Here is a 13,261-nt window from a genome sequence, read left to right as displayed (position 1 = left end):
GATGTCTCTCCGCTGTGACTGCCCCTGATCAGCTGAACAATCTTTCCCCCAGCAGAGTGACCACCACTGGTCTGGCAGTAAGACAACAGCAGCTGGGTCTTCCCGAGGCTGATGTCTCTCCGCTGTGACTGCCCCTGATCAGCTGAACAATCTTTCCCCGAGTCATGAGTCCTCATAGCCCTTCTCCAGTTGGTCCCATCCCCAGCAGGCCCTCGCTGATAACTGTCTGCCATGTGAGTCTTAATACCTATCATTTCCCTTTTGGACTCAAACAAACCTACAGTCTTCCCTGGGGTCTGACACACTCCCCAGAAACAGCAGAGCCATCCCCTTACCTGCTACACAACCCCATCAAACACTCCAAGCCCCCATGACTCATGCATTCACGATGGAATGATACTCATGAAGACCACTAGACGTGATACCACCTTTTCATTCATGGTGACCCCAGTCTGAGCACTGTCACCTCCAAAATCTACTAACAAAACAGAGCTTTGGCCTGTGATGCCAAGGAGACCCCAACGTCTTCCCAGGAAACATTCCAAATTCTCCTTTGTGTCTTCTAAAATGCACCTGAAACTTTGCTGCAACTTTGCCCAAATATCCCAAAATACCAAAGATAACCCACAAAATGACCTCTGAGATGTCCTCTGTAACTACACTATGGGTTGCACAATGATTTCTCCCCCAACAAAGACCCCACACTTCACTGGTGGCTCAGTGGTAAAGAAGTCACCTGCCAATGCAAGAGATGTGGGTTCGACCCCTGGGTCGGGAAGATCCCCTGAAGAAGGATATAGCAACCCACACCAGTATTTTTGTCTGGGAAATCCCATGGACAAAGGAGCCTGGTGGGTTACAATCTATGGGGTCACAAGAGTCAGATATGAGTTAGGGACTAAACCAGCACCAAAAGACCTCACAAAATCCACGGTGTGGAGTGAGTGCTGTGGGGCACCTGTTGAATTCACCCCCTGTGCCCCCCAGGGCCAAGGCAGCCATCCTCCTGCTCCCAGAGCTTCCTGTGGGCTCCTCTCAGGCTTTGGTTAACAATACAGGATAACATTCCTTTTCCTAATTCTACTTCCTCATTCCTCTTCAGGTGTTATCATGGCTTTCCCTATGAAACCCATGCCTGAAAATCTCAACCTCAAAAAACAAAACCAACAACTCAGTCTCAGCCTCTACGTCCCAGGGAACCTGAGAAAAGACACTATGGCACCAAGCCCGATCCACACAGCCCCACAGCTCCCAGTGAATCCATGTCTAGATGCTCCAGCCAGTACTGAGATGCCCCTTTCCAAAAGTTTCACACACCCCTTGAACCCCAAGCCATGCATGGGACGGGCACTCATACAGCTCACTGGGCTCCTCTGGAGGTCCACACTTGGTGCCATATCCCTCCTGCAGACCCCTAAAGTCTTTCCTCCACTTTTCCGCAGGTCTTGACATTTCTTCCAGGCTTCCCAGGTGGCACTAGTGGTAACAAATCTGCCTGCCAATGCCAGAGATGCAAGAGATGCGGGTTTGATCCCTGGGTGGGGAAGATCCCTTGGAGAACAAAAAGGCAACCCACTCCAGTATTCTTGCCTGGAAAATTCCATGGACAGAGGAGCCTGGTGGGCTACAGTCCATGGGGCTGCAAAAGACTTGGACACGACTGAGTGACAGTACACTCACATCTCAGGCATGTATGAACAAATCAGGCTAAAACGAACTCATATGCAGAGGCATTGCAACAGGCATGAACAGTGCTGCAAACAGCAGGACACTGAGCATTCAGTATGGAGATCAAGAAGCGGGCCCTCCCTGGAAACCTCACCAGCAACTGGGGTCATGATGGAGTCTAGTTTTAAAGGTGCTTGAGGATTGGCTGGATTGTGTTTGGTGAGGAAGTCACCGAGAGAGAGAGAGAGAGAGAGAGAGAGAGAGAAAGAGACAGCCCCGCTCTCACTGTCTCCTGTCCTCCCCACTCAGAGAAAATTGCAAGGTACCCCAGCTCCAAGGCAGGGCCCTCCTTCATGCCCATTCCCACACTCCTAAGCTTCTCTGCATCCTTAGTAAAGTGTAGTCAGTATCCCTGACTCTGAGCAGATGAACTGCTGTAAGGCAAGGATCCCGTTCAAGATGGCAGCTCACCCCAGAAGCACACAATTTGGAAGACCTGGGGGCTATAGTGGAGCAGAGACACAGTGGAATGAACACGGGACACCTCAGGACACTGCATGGGGCATACTGGTTCTGTAGGGCTAAGCCTCAGTGCATATAATTTTGCTCTTATTTTGAGTAAATAAGTAGTCATAGCAGGTTTAGTTCAAGTTGAAATTTCCAGAACAAATATGGGAACTAACCTCATCACCTGCCCAAGCTCCTCATTCTTCCCTGAGGAGTATTCCATCCAATTCTAGTACCCAGCATCTAAATCTTCCCAAAGGGTAGTGTCACAGGTGTCCTGGAAAGAAGACAGAGACCAGGTACCCTCCAATGGAGGGGAAACAGGAAAGACCCAAAATAATCAATGAAGAGCATTTCTGATAGAGGAGACCGATGTGGGAGCAATAAAACCTGGGTCATGAGACACAGAATGGCAGGTGAAGGGAACTTCAGAAGATGAGCAGGAGAAGGTGGGGAGACAGCTCTGGCCAAGACCCAAAGGAGGAGAAAGGGCCAGAGCAGCGATGCTTTAGAGACAAAGGGTCAAGCAGGAGGTGAGATCTGAGACAGAAAAGCTGTTGATGTTTGGGAGCAGAGAAAAGGTGAATGTGACCAGGGCAGAGGGAACTGTGAGAAAAGGGTCAGCTCCCAGGATGCAACTGGAGACATCTGGTTAGGAGCTCATGGCTCATGTTGTAATAGATTACATGAAACCAAAGAAAAGGGAGTATGAGACTAACTAGGTGAAATCAGCTTCCAACTCTTTGGGAGACAGTCTAAAATTCTTTACTAGTTACCAAATAATATTTCCAATATATAAGATAAAAGAAGAAAGTCACAGGCTTTCTCTAAACCAGAAACAAATTTAAAAGGGAAACAATTTGTAATTGGGGGAAAAAAAAAAAAAACCCCAAACCGTACAAAGAGATGTCCATTGTGGTCCAGTGGCTAAGACTTGGAGCTCCCAATTCAGGGAGCCTGGATTCAATCCCTGGTGGGGGAAATTAGATCTTATGTGCTAATAGTTCACAACTAAGAGTTCACATACTGCAAAGAAGACCAGGCACAACCAAATATATGTGTGTGTGTGTATATATATATATATATATATATAACACATACACATCCTACACACACATATATATCCTACACAATTTTGTGTGTATATATATATATATACACACACATATATACATACACACACACACACATATATATATATATATACACGTGTGTGTGTGTATATATATATACACACACACACACTACACTCTATTGGGCCTCTGGGTCCTAGTGTGCACAAGGTTTTGTTTGAGCCCTCCAAGCGTCTCTGGCCGGTATGGCATTTGATTCTAAATGTGATTTTGCTCCTCCTATCGTCTTGCTGGGGCTTCTCCTTTGCCTTTGGATGTGCAGTATTTCTTTTTGGTGGGATCCAACATTCTCCTATCGATGGTTGTTCAGCAGTGAGTAATAATTTTGGAGGTCTCAAAGAAGATGAGTGCACATCCTTCTACTCTGCCGTCTTTAAGTGGTTTTGCATAGGAACTTGGAATGTTAGGTCCATAAATCAAGGTAAATTGCAAGTGGTCAAACAGGATACGGCAAGACATTTTAGGAATCAGTGAACTCAAATGGACTGGAATGGGCAAATTTAATTCAGATGACCATTATGTCTACTACTGTGGGCAAGAATCCCTTAGAAGAAATGGAGTAGCTCTCATGGTCAACAAAAGAATCCAAAATGCAGTACTTGGGTACAATATCAAAAATGACAGAATGACCTTGGTTCATTTCCAAGGCAAACCATTCAGTATCACAGTAATTCAAGTCTATGCCCCAATCAGTAATGCTGAAGAAGCTAAAGTGGAACAGTTCTATGAAGATCTACAAGACCTTCTAGAACTAACACCCCAAAATGATATTCTTTTCATCATAGGGGACTGAAATGCAAAAGTAGGAGGTCAAGAGATACCTGGAGTAACAGGCAAATTTGGCCTTGGAGTACAGAATGAAGCAGGGCAAAGGCTAAGAGAGTTTTGCCAAGAGAACGCACTGGTCATAGCAAACACCCTCAGAAACACAAGAGAAGACTCTACACATGGACATCACCAGATGGTCAACACCAAAATCAGATTGATTATATTCTCTGCAGCCAAAGATGGAGAAGCTCTATACAGTTAGCAAAAACAAGACCAGGAGCTGACTGTGGCTCAGATCATGAACTCCTTATTGCAAATTCAGACTTACATTGAAGAAAATAGGGAAAACCACTAGACCATTCAGGTATGACCTAAATCAAATCCCTTATGGTTATACAGTAGAAGTGACAAATAGATTCAAGGGACTAGATCTGATAGACAGAGTGCATGAAGAACTATGGATGGAGGTTCCTGACATTGTACAGGAGGCAGTGTTCAAGACCACCTCCAAGAAAAAAAAATGCACAAAGGCAAAATGGTTGTTTGAGGAGGCCTTACAAATAGCTGAGAAAAGAAGAGAAGCTAAATGAAAAGGAGAAAAAGAAAGATATATCCATTTGAATGCAGAGTTCCAAAGAATAGCAAGGATAGATAAGAAAGCTTTCCTCAGTGATCAGTGCAAAGAAACAGAGGAAAACAATAGAATGGGAAAGACTAGAGATCTCTTCAAGAAAATTAGAGATACTGTTGGGAAGCTCAGTACAAAATAGCCAGTTGGAGGAAGTCCTTGGGAAAATGGCAAAGGGCCAGAAATACCCTGGCTTGCTGTACTTGGGCAAAAAAACATCTCCTACCTTTGGATATGCCCGGCGCCAAGATTTAATAATAAATATTAAAGATGTTGCTTGAAAAAACGGGTTATGGGATAAGCACATGGGTCACATAGAGCGCGCTGTCCTTAAAATACTTTTACTGATTAGGTGTTAACCCCGTATGCGCTCTGCTGGCTGTATACTCTAAGCTCTTTGTTCCTACTTCTATAAAAAGGCTTGACTACAAAAATAAACTTGTCAGTCTATTACAAGAGACTGGCCAAGTGTCCTTCTTTCAAGTTCGTCGCTTCCAAGTCCCGGGAAAAAAATCCCCAACAGATACCAAGAGAACATTTCATGCAAAGATGGGCTCCATAAAGGACAGAAATGGTATGGACCTAACAGAAGCAGAAGATATTAAGAAGAGGTGGCAAGAACACACAGAAAAACTATACAAAAAAGATCTTCATGACCCAGATAATCATGATGGTGTGATCACTCACTTAGAGCCAGACATCCTGGAATATGAAGTCAAGTGGACTTTAGGAAGCATCACTATGAACAAAGCTAGTGGTGGTAATGGAATTCCAATTGAACTATTTCAAATCCTAAAAGATGATGTTGTGAAAGTGCTGCACTCAATATGCCAGCAAATTTGGAAAACTCGGCAATGGCCACAGGACTGGGAAAAGTCAGTTTTCATTCCAATCCCAAAGAAAGGCTGCCGGGGTCCAGCCCCAGCAGGATCCAAGGGAATTCTCCGGATGAATGGCGTCGGCGAGAGAGACACAGGTCTTATAATGGACTAGAGAGAGATGACACGGGCCTTATAATGGACGGGGACCTGGTGGTCCAGGGTCAAAAATAAAAATAAAGAGAAAGAATAAGGGAGAGAGAAAGAGGCTGATATTCCTTGGTTTACACAGAAAGCCAATAAAGCCCCTGACACGGGACTTGCTCTGTTCACGGAGGCCTCAGGCGCCCTCTTGATGGGGTGAAGACACAGAGCGCCTTCTCAATTGGGTGGAGATGCAGAGCACCTCCTTGATCGGGTCTTAGAAGCCCGGGCAAAAAAGTGAACTCAGAGGGCCTCTGTGCTCTAGGGAGTCAGCCTGAAAAAGAAGAGAGAGAGAAAGAAAGAAAGACACAGAGACCAGAGCTCTGGTGAAGTGGGATCCGCAACTTTATTTTCAAAAGGAACTTTTATACTCTGAGTTACACATTTCTCAAAGTAAAAGATACAGAGTCAGCTCAACATTCCATCAATTTTATCTTTATCAAAACCAGGACATTTTCTGTACACCTTTTCATAAACAAAGGTCTTATGTTATGTCTGGCCCTGTGGCCTGTTAACATTTCATGACTCTTTTCTGATAAAGGTTGACCAGCCAGAAAACTTGTTTTCCCTTAAAGTGTTTTTTTCTTTATTTCTCCCAGCCTCAGAAAGTACTAAATAAAGTTACATTCTCAGGGAGTGAAGGTGTAGTGGGTCACAACAAAGAAAGAAGTTATTAGCTCAAAGGTCTGATGTGGTTAATACCAAGGCTACTACTTGTTTTTCTTACATTCCAACTACATTAACTAATGCACTCCCAGATGCACAATGGATAATGGATATGGGAACTTGGCAGCAAGCATTGGCCCAGTAATGAAGCCCTTTACCAGTACTATTCTAATAATTTTTCATCCTTCCAAGGGCTCTATGCTCATTAGGACTTTTAGAATGCTTAGGCTTCCCGTGCCTTTCATGGCTGGGGAGTTGTGAGCAATCATGTACGTTAGTTGCAAGGGTATGGATAAACCTGCCAAGCAAGCTAAAATGCTAACAGAGAGGTTAGAATTGAAATACTCCTTTCAAACCTAGGAGACTTATAACTAGAGCCCTAAGTTGATTTTTTTTTTTTTTTTCAGAGAAAGGTGGTTGGGGATAGCCCCCTGTTAATGTCAGAAGAGTTGGTAAAAGACATAATATAGTAAACAGTAGACAGACAGACTTGGTTTTGGGGTAGATGCTCGGGCAGGTCCAGGGAGTCCCTTGAGTCCTGATCTGCCTTGCCTGTCAGGTCTCTTCCGCATGACCTTGTCATGGGTGGGATCTCCTGTGCTGGCTCCCGGCAAAAGCCAATGCCAAAGAAAGTTCAAAACTGCACAACTGCACTCATCTCACATGCTAGCAAAGTAATGCTCAAAAATCTCCAACCCCAGGCTTCAAAAGTATGTGAACTGTGAACTTTCAGATGTTCAAGCTGGATTTAGAAAAGGCAGAGGAACCAGAGGTCAAATTACCAATATCCTTTGGATCATCGAAAAAGCAAGAGAATACCAGAAAAACATCTACTTCTGCTTTATTGATTATGCCAAAGCCTCTGACAGTGTAGATAACAACAAACTGCGGAAAATTCTTAAAGAGATGGGAACACCAGATCACCTCACTTGCTTCCTGAGAAACCTGTATGCAGGTCAAGTTAGAACCGGACATGGAACAACAGACTGGTTCCAAATTGCAAAAGGAGTACGTCAAGGCTGTATACTGTCACCCTACTTATTTAACTTATATACAGAGTACAGCATGAGAAATGCTAGCCTATATGAAGCACAAACTGGAATCAAGATTGCCAGGAGCAATATCAATAACCTCAGATATGCAGATGACACTACCCTTATGGCAGAAAGCGAAGAACTCAAGAGCCTCTCGATGAAAGTGGAAGAGGAGAGTGAAAAAGTTGGCTTAAAGCTCAACATTAAAAAACAAAGATCATGGCATTTGGTCCCATCACTTCATGGCAAATAGATGGGGAAACAATGGAAACAGTGACAGACTTTATTTTGGGGGGCTCCAAAATCACTGTAGATGGTGACTGCAGCCATGAAATTAAAAGATGCTTGCTCCCTGGAAGAAAAGCTATGACCAACCTAGACAGCATATTAAAATGCAGAGACATTACTTCGCTGACACAGGTCTGTCTAGTCAAAGCTATGGTTTTTCCAGTAGTCATGTGTGGATGTGACAGTTAGATTATAAAGAAAGCTGAGCATAGAAGAATTGATGCTTTTGAACTGTGGTGTTGGAGAAAACTCTTTAGAGTGTCTTGGACTACAAGGAAATCCAACCAGTCAATTCTAAAGGAAATCAGTCCTGAATATTCATTGGAAGGACTGATGTTGAAGTTGAAACTCCATTACTTTGGCCACCTGATGCAAAGAACTGACTCATTAAAAAGACTCTGATGCTGGGAAAGATTGAAGACAGGAGGAGAAGGGGACAACAGAGGATGAGATGGTTGGATGGAATCACCAATTTGATGGACATTAGTTTGAGCAAGCTCCAGGAGTTGGTGACAGATAAGGAAGCCTGGCGTGCTGCCGTCCATGGGGTCTCAAAGAGTCGGACTGACTGAGTGACTGAACTGAACTGATAGCCTACACAATTATATATACATACATATATATATAGTGTGTCAGACTTTATTTTTCTGGGCTCCAAAATCACTACAGATGGTGACTGCAGCCATGAAATTAAAAGACGCTTACTCCTTGGAAGGAAAGTTATGACCAACCTAGATAGCATACTGAAAAGCAGAGACATTACTTTGCCAACGAAGGTTCGTCTAGTCAAGGCTATGGTTTTTCCTGTGGTCATGTATGGATGTGAGAGTTGAACTGTAAAGAAGGCTGAGTGCCGAAGAATTGATGCTTTTGAACTGTGGTGTTGGAGAAGACTCTTGAGAGTCCCTTGGACTGCAAGGAGATCCAACCAGTCCATTCTGAAGGAGATTAGCCCTGGGATTTCTTTGGAAGGAATGATGTGAAAGCTGAAACGCCAGTACTTTGGCTACCTCATGCGAAGAGTTGACTCATTGGAAAAGACTCTGATGCTGGGAGGGATTGGGGGCAAGAGGAGAAGGGGATGACAGAGGATGAGATGGCTGGATGGCATCACTGACTCGATGGACGTGAGTCTCAGTGAACTCCGGGAGTTGGTGATGGACAAGGAGGCCTGGCGTGCTGTGATTCATGGGGTCGCAAAGAGTCGGACACGACTGAGGGACTGATCTGATCTGATATATACAACCTACACCATTTTATATATACATATATATATATTAGCCTACACCATTATATACACACACATATATAGCCTACACAATTATATATATATATATCCTACACAATTCTGGTGTCAAAGTCAGAAAATATTATGAATACAAATTTAGAAAATCACATGAGCCGATTACAGGATGCCCAGCAATTTCAGCAAAGCAATTCAGAAGTTATTATTTATAGGAAAGTAGAAATTGAATGATAAGATTTAGTTCAAGCTAAAAAAAGAACAATGAAAAAAATTACCAGAAAAGGAGTTGTAATTTTCCTTTAAATAGGCACCATGAAGTGACAATTTTCTCTTGCTCCAAACATACACACACACCCTATTCCATGTCTCTGGTTGAAGAATTGCAAATGGAAGTTATCTTCTGATAAAAATAAATCTAAAACAACACAAGCATTAGATAGTAGAATTTTGCAATTCTCATCATATATACAAACTTTTAAATTTATTAGACTATAAAGTCATGATATCAGAACAATAGTTTATATCCATTTATATCCAAATTCATATCCAACCGACTCACATGGGTCCAGGTCACTCCTCTTTCTTCACTAATACGCATTCCCCTCTGTCATTCTGTTTATCTATTTCTTTTTTTCCTCTCTCTCTCTCTGTCCTTTTGTTCCCCTCTGCTCTGGGCTGTTACTGCCCTTCTATTTCTCCTCTCACACCAGCCCTGCCCAGTCTGCCACTCAGTACTTCTCTGTTGCTCTTTTTTCCCCAACCTGACTGTCCTAAATCTCCAAGTATTAATATTTCTGCCTCTTTCTTCTCCCATCTGAGCTTCCTCTCCTCTCCCTCCCTCTTATCCCTGTGACATTCCCCTCGCTCCCTCCTCACCGCCCGCCCCCCTCCAGCCGTCCCGCCCTGCATCCTTGGGGGCAGATTTCCGTTCAGGTCTCCTTCTGTCCCAGCACCATCATGGCTCCAAGTCTCACCCTCTGGCCTGCCCCATCAGAATGACGCGCTTCACCACTGTTTCCCCGCTGCTACTGCTGAGCAGGGGCCCCTCTCCTATTCTGCTCACCTTCATTTCTCCGGAGATCTTGCTTTTCTCTAAACTTCTTTCCCCACCCGCTACCTTCAAGGCTTATTCTCTTTCATGAAGGTGTCTCTTCCAAGTTCCCCACCAATCCTCTTCATTGCCATCGCTTCTCCCTCATGCTTTTCTCAACTTTCTATTTCTCTCGGAGTCGCTGTCTCTGCTTCTCCTGACCCCCCTCGCCCACTATTTACAGGGATGGCGACTGAAGAAGAAGTCCCCTCTCCCGCAGGAGCCTATTTTCCAGAGGGTGGAATTTGGAACCGAAGACCATGGGTGTCTCATGGCTGACCCAGGTCACCTCTGCCAACACGGGTTTAGAGGAAAGGTCACTATGAAGGGAACGCCTGCGAGGCAGAAGGACCGGCCTGAGGAGACTCGAGGACAGCGGGGCTGGGGGGAGGGGGTGTCTCAGGACGGGGACAGGACGCGGCCTCTCCGAGAGTAGGGTGGCCGGGGCTGACCTCAGGGGCCGAGAGGGCGAGGCTAGGGGCGGTGGTGCGAATAAATCCACCTCATGGGAGGGAATTTTATGCGGTGCAGGAGGGGCAGAGGGGTCAGTGAGGTCAGCGAAAGGTTTTAAGCTGGAAAGGGGTGCGAAAGGCAGCGTCTAAGCAGACCGAAGGCAGGAACCGGCTCCAGAGCGACTTTAAACCGAAAGGTAAGTACCTGGGGAGACGCCTTAATTTGCTGGGGGGTTGTGGGGCGGGCAAGGGGATTCATGGTCTGTAGCGACCCTGAGACCCTGGGTACAGAAGAAAGGAAACTGCGAGGCTCAGATTTGACTAAAAAGACAGAAACTCACGCTGCGCAGCGAGACCTCTCTCAGCTTCCGGGTGTGTGAGAAACTGCGCGCACCAGGAGTGAAAAGGCCCAGCGGCCTGGGGGGCGGGGCCTAGGCGGGGCGAGGCTGTAAGGGGGCGGGTCGTGGACAGAATCCGGCCTGCGTGGGGACCCCGGGCGCGGTGGGCGGGGCTTGCGTGGGTGGGGAGGCGGGGCCTCGAGGCGCGGTGGGCGGGGCCAGCGGAGTGGTAATCATTGACAGGCCAAAGAATGGAATTTTGGACAGTGTGTGTCTGGCTTTTCCCCAGGTAAACAAGGGACCAAGCGGGAGTCTTAAATCAGTGATAATGGGGAAGGGTGGGTCTTGACAGTAAGCCATTTCCTGGAACTTGAAATCTTTAACCTTTGCTATTTTCCACAATTAGAGGGTCTGAAGTAAGCTTCAACTCTGTCACCATAAACTGTAACAACAGGCAAGAGTCAAAAATGATAAATACACATGCTATAGCTGAAAATGGAACATTAGGAATATTAAAGTAATAATAATAAGACAATAACAAAGGCCCAAGAACCTTGGCATATATACCTCTGAATGATGCTGAAGGGTCCTGCGTGTCTATATGTGGCTGTGTTGTGTATGGTCTTGTCACATCCTAGAGACCAGTACGTGTTGAAGGAATGTTGCTCTAAATCATTAAGTCAAGTCAGAGGTCTGGGTTGCTCTTAAATTGAATAAGAACCCATAGGTTATATTGATGCCAAAATCTTGGCTCTCGGTGCCCTAAGGCCAAACTGAAACGTGGAGACAAGAGTTATGGAGGAGAAGAAACAGTAGCTTTATAACTTTTCCAGACAAAGTGGGGATACAGTAGCCTAGCACCTCAAGAACTGTGCCTGGTGAGCAGGGAGCAGGGAGAGTTTATATAGTCAGGGGAGGATATGTAATAAGGATCAGCAGAAATAATCTTGCTGTCTTCTTTCCTCTTCAGAGTTTCAAAACAGTGGGGTTGTTGACAAGATTAGGGTGTTATTAGTGAAAGTCGCTCAGTTGTGTCCAACTGTTTGCACCCCATGGACAATGCAGTCCATGGAATTCTCCAGGCCAGAACACTGGAGTGGGTATCCATTCTCTTCTCCAGGGGATCTTCCCAACCCAGGGATCGAACCCAGGTCTCCCACGTTGCAGGCAGATTCTTTACCAGCTGAGCCATAAGGGAAGCCCAAGGGTGTGAATATATGTATGTAAAACTGAATCACTGTGCTATACACCTGAACCTAACAGAACACTGTAAATCAACTATATTTCAATAATTAAAAACATGAAAAAGGAATAAAAATAAAAATGAAAACCAACCTCTGGACCAAGAAATTCTCTCCACAAAGGTAGCAGAGAAAAAAATGCAGAGCTGCATTTAGTTTTTTAAATTGAAGTATAGTTGATTTACAATGTTAATCTTTGCTATACAGTAGTGATTCAGTTATACATACATGTACATTTTTTTTGTATTCTTTCCATTATGTTTTAACACAACATATTGAATATAGCTCCCTGTGCTATACAGCAGGACCTTGTTCATCTACTTTATTTATAGTCAGACTATACTGTTTAAAAGCAAGAAATTAATGCAGGCAACACTGAAGAGAGTTGGGAATTATAGTCCACCTCTTTGAGGATGTAGTACATAAATGATTTATAATTATGCTGTTATTCTCTACGTGCTCCTCACACAGCTTCAGAAAACCTCAAGTTAATTTAGTGCCTACCATGCTGTTAAGGAAATTAAAATGAAGGAAGTCTTGTTCAGGGTTCAGTAGCAGGAGAGCAGGCTTCTGACCTGCTCCTGACCTGCTCAGACACTGCCCAGATTCCATGCCTGCCCCCAATCACAGCAAGTCAGGCAGCGCTTTAGATAAGGTAGTAGGTCTTGGAATTCTTGAGCCTCTGGGGGCCTGGCCAGCTTCCTACCCAGCCTCCACAGAGCTGCATTTTTGCACACAGACTGATGATCCCATTTTGTGGCCTGGGATTATAAGTAGGAGCCCTCAAACTGCAATTTGAAGTCTCACCTGTGGGGTGGACACACTGCCTGGGACCCCTTTCCCAACTGGGACTCTAGATTGCTGTCATTCATAACTTACCAGTACTGTTCAAGTCTGAATGTAGGTTCAGCCAAACTTGGTGATATATATGCTGTTACTTCTCTTGTTTCTAACTTTTCTTCTAATGACTGTATATTGAAATTAATTAAGTTGAATAATCTATTAACAATTGAAACTTTATTTGCGTGTAATGAGTGGTTTTGTTGTTGCTGTTAACAAATCCTTTGAACCTAAAACAAATTGAGAGAGTAGTATTGAAATATATACATTACCATATGTAAAATTAGATAGCCCGTGGAAATTTGCTGTATGACGCAGGGAGCTCAAATCTGGTGCTCTG

General features: G+C 44.6%; 1 protein-coding gene across 8 annotated transcripts in view; it reads right to left on the bottom strand.

Moving 5' to 3' along the window:
* LOC112442214 (zinc finger protein 160) overlaps positions 1-13,261 on the bottom strand; it is a 33,574-nt gene that overhangs the window by 16,707 nt on the left and 3,606 nt on the right. For 2 of the 8 annotated variants that reach the window (XM_059877131.1, XM_059877134.1), the window contains exons 1-3: positions 12,961-13,048; positions 11,408-11,613; positions 9,236-9,375 (exon numbers count right to left, since the gene is read on the bottom strand). The exons of 1 other annotated variant lie outside the window; for it this stretch is intronic. The gene's annotated coding sequence lies outside the window, so the exon portion shown is untranslated. Of the gene's footprint in view, positions 1-9,235; positions 9,376-10,023; positions 10,881-11,407; positions 12,307-12,960; positions 13,049-13,261 lie in introns of those variants that run through there. 5 more of the 8 variants (XM_059877127.1, XM_059877135.1, XM_059877132.1 and 2 more) reach the window with 4 other exon arrangements.

Source organism: Bos taurus, chromosome 18 (assembly GCF_002263795.3).
Source record: "Bos taurus isolate L1 Dominette 01449 registration number 42190680 breed Hereford chromosome 18, ARS-UCD2.0, whole genome shotgun sequence".
NCBI classification, from domain to species: Eukaryota; Metazoa; Chordata; class Mammalia; order Artiodactyla; family Bovidae; genus Bos; species Bos taurus.
The sequence above is the reverse complement of the archived record's forward strand: the minus strand, read 5'-3'. Positions and strand labels throughout refer to the sequence as shown.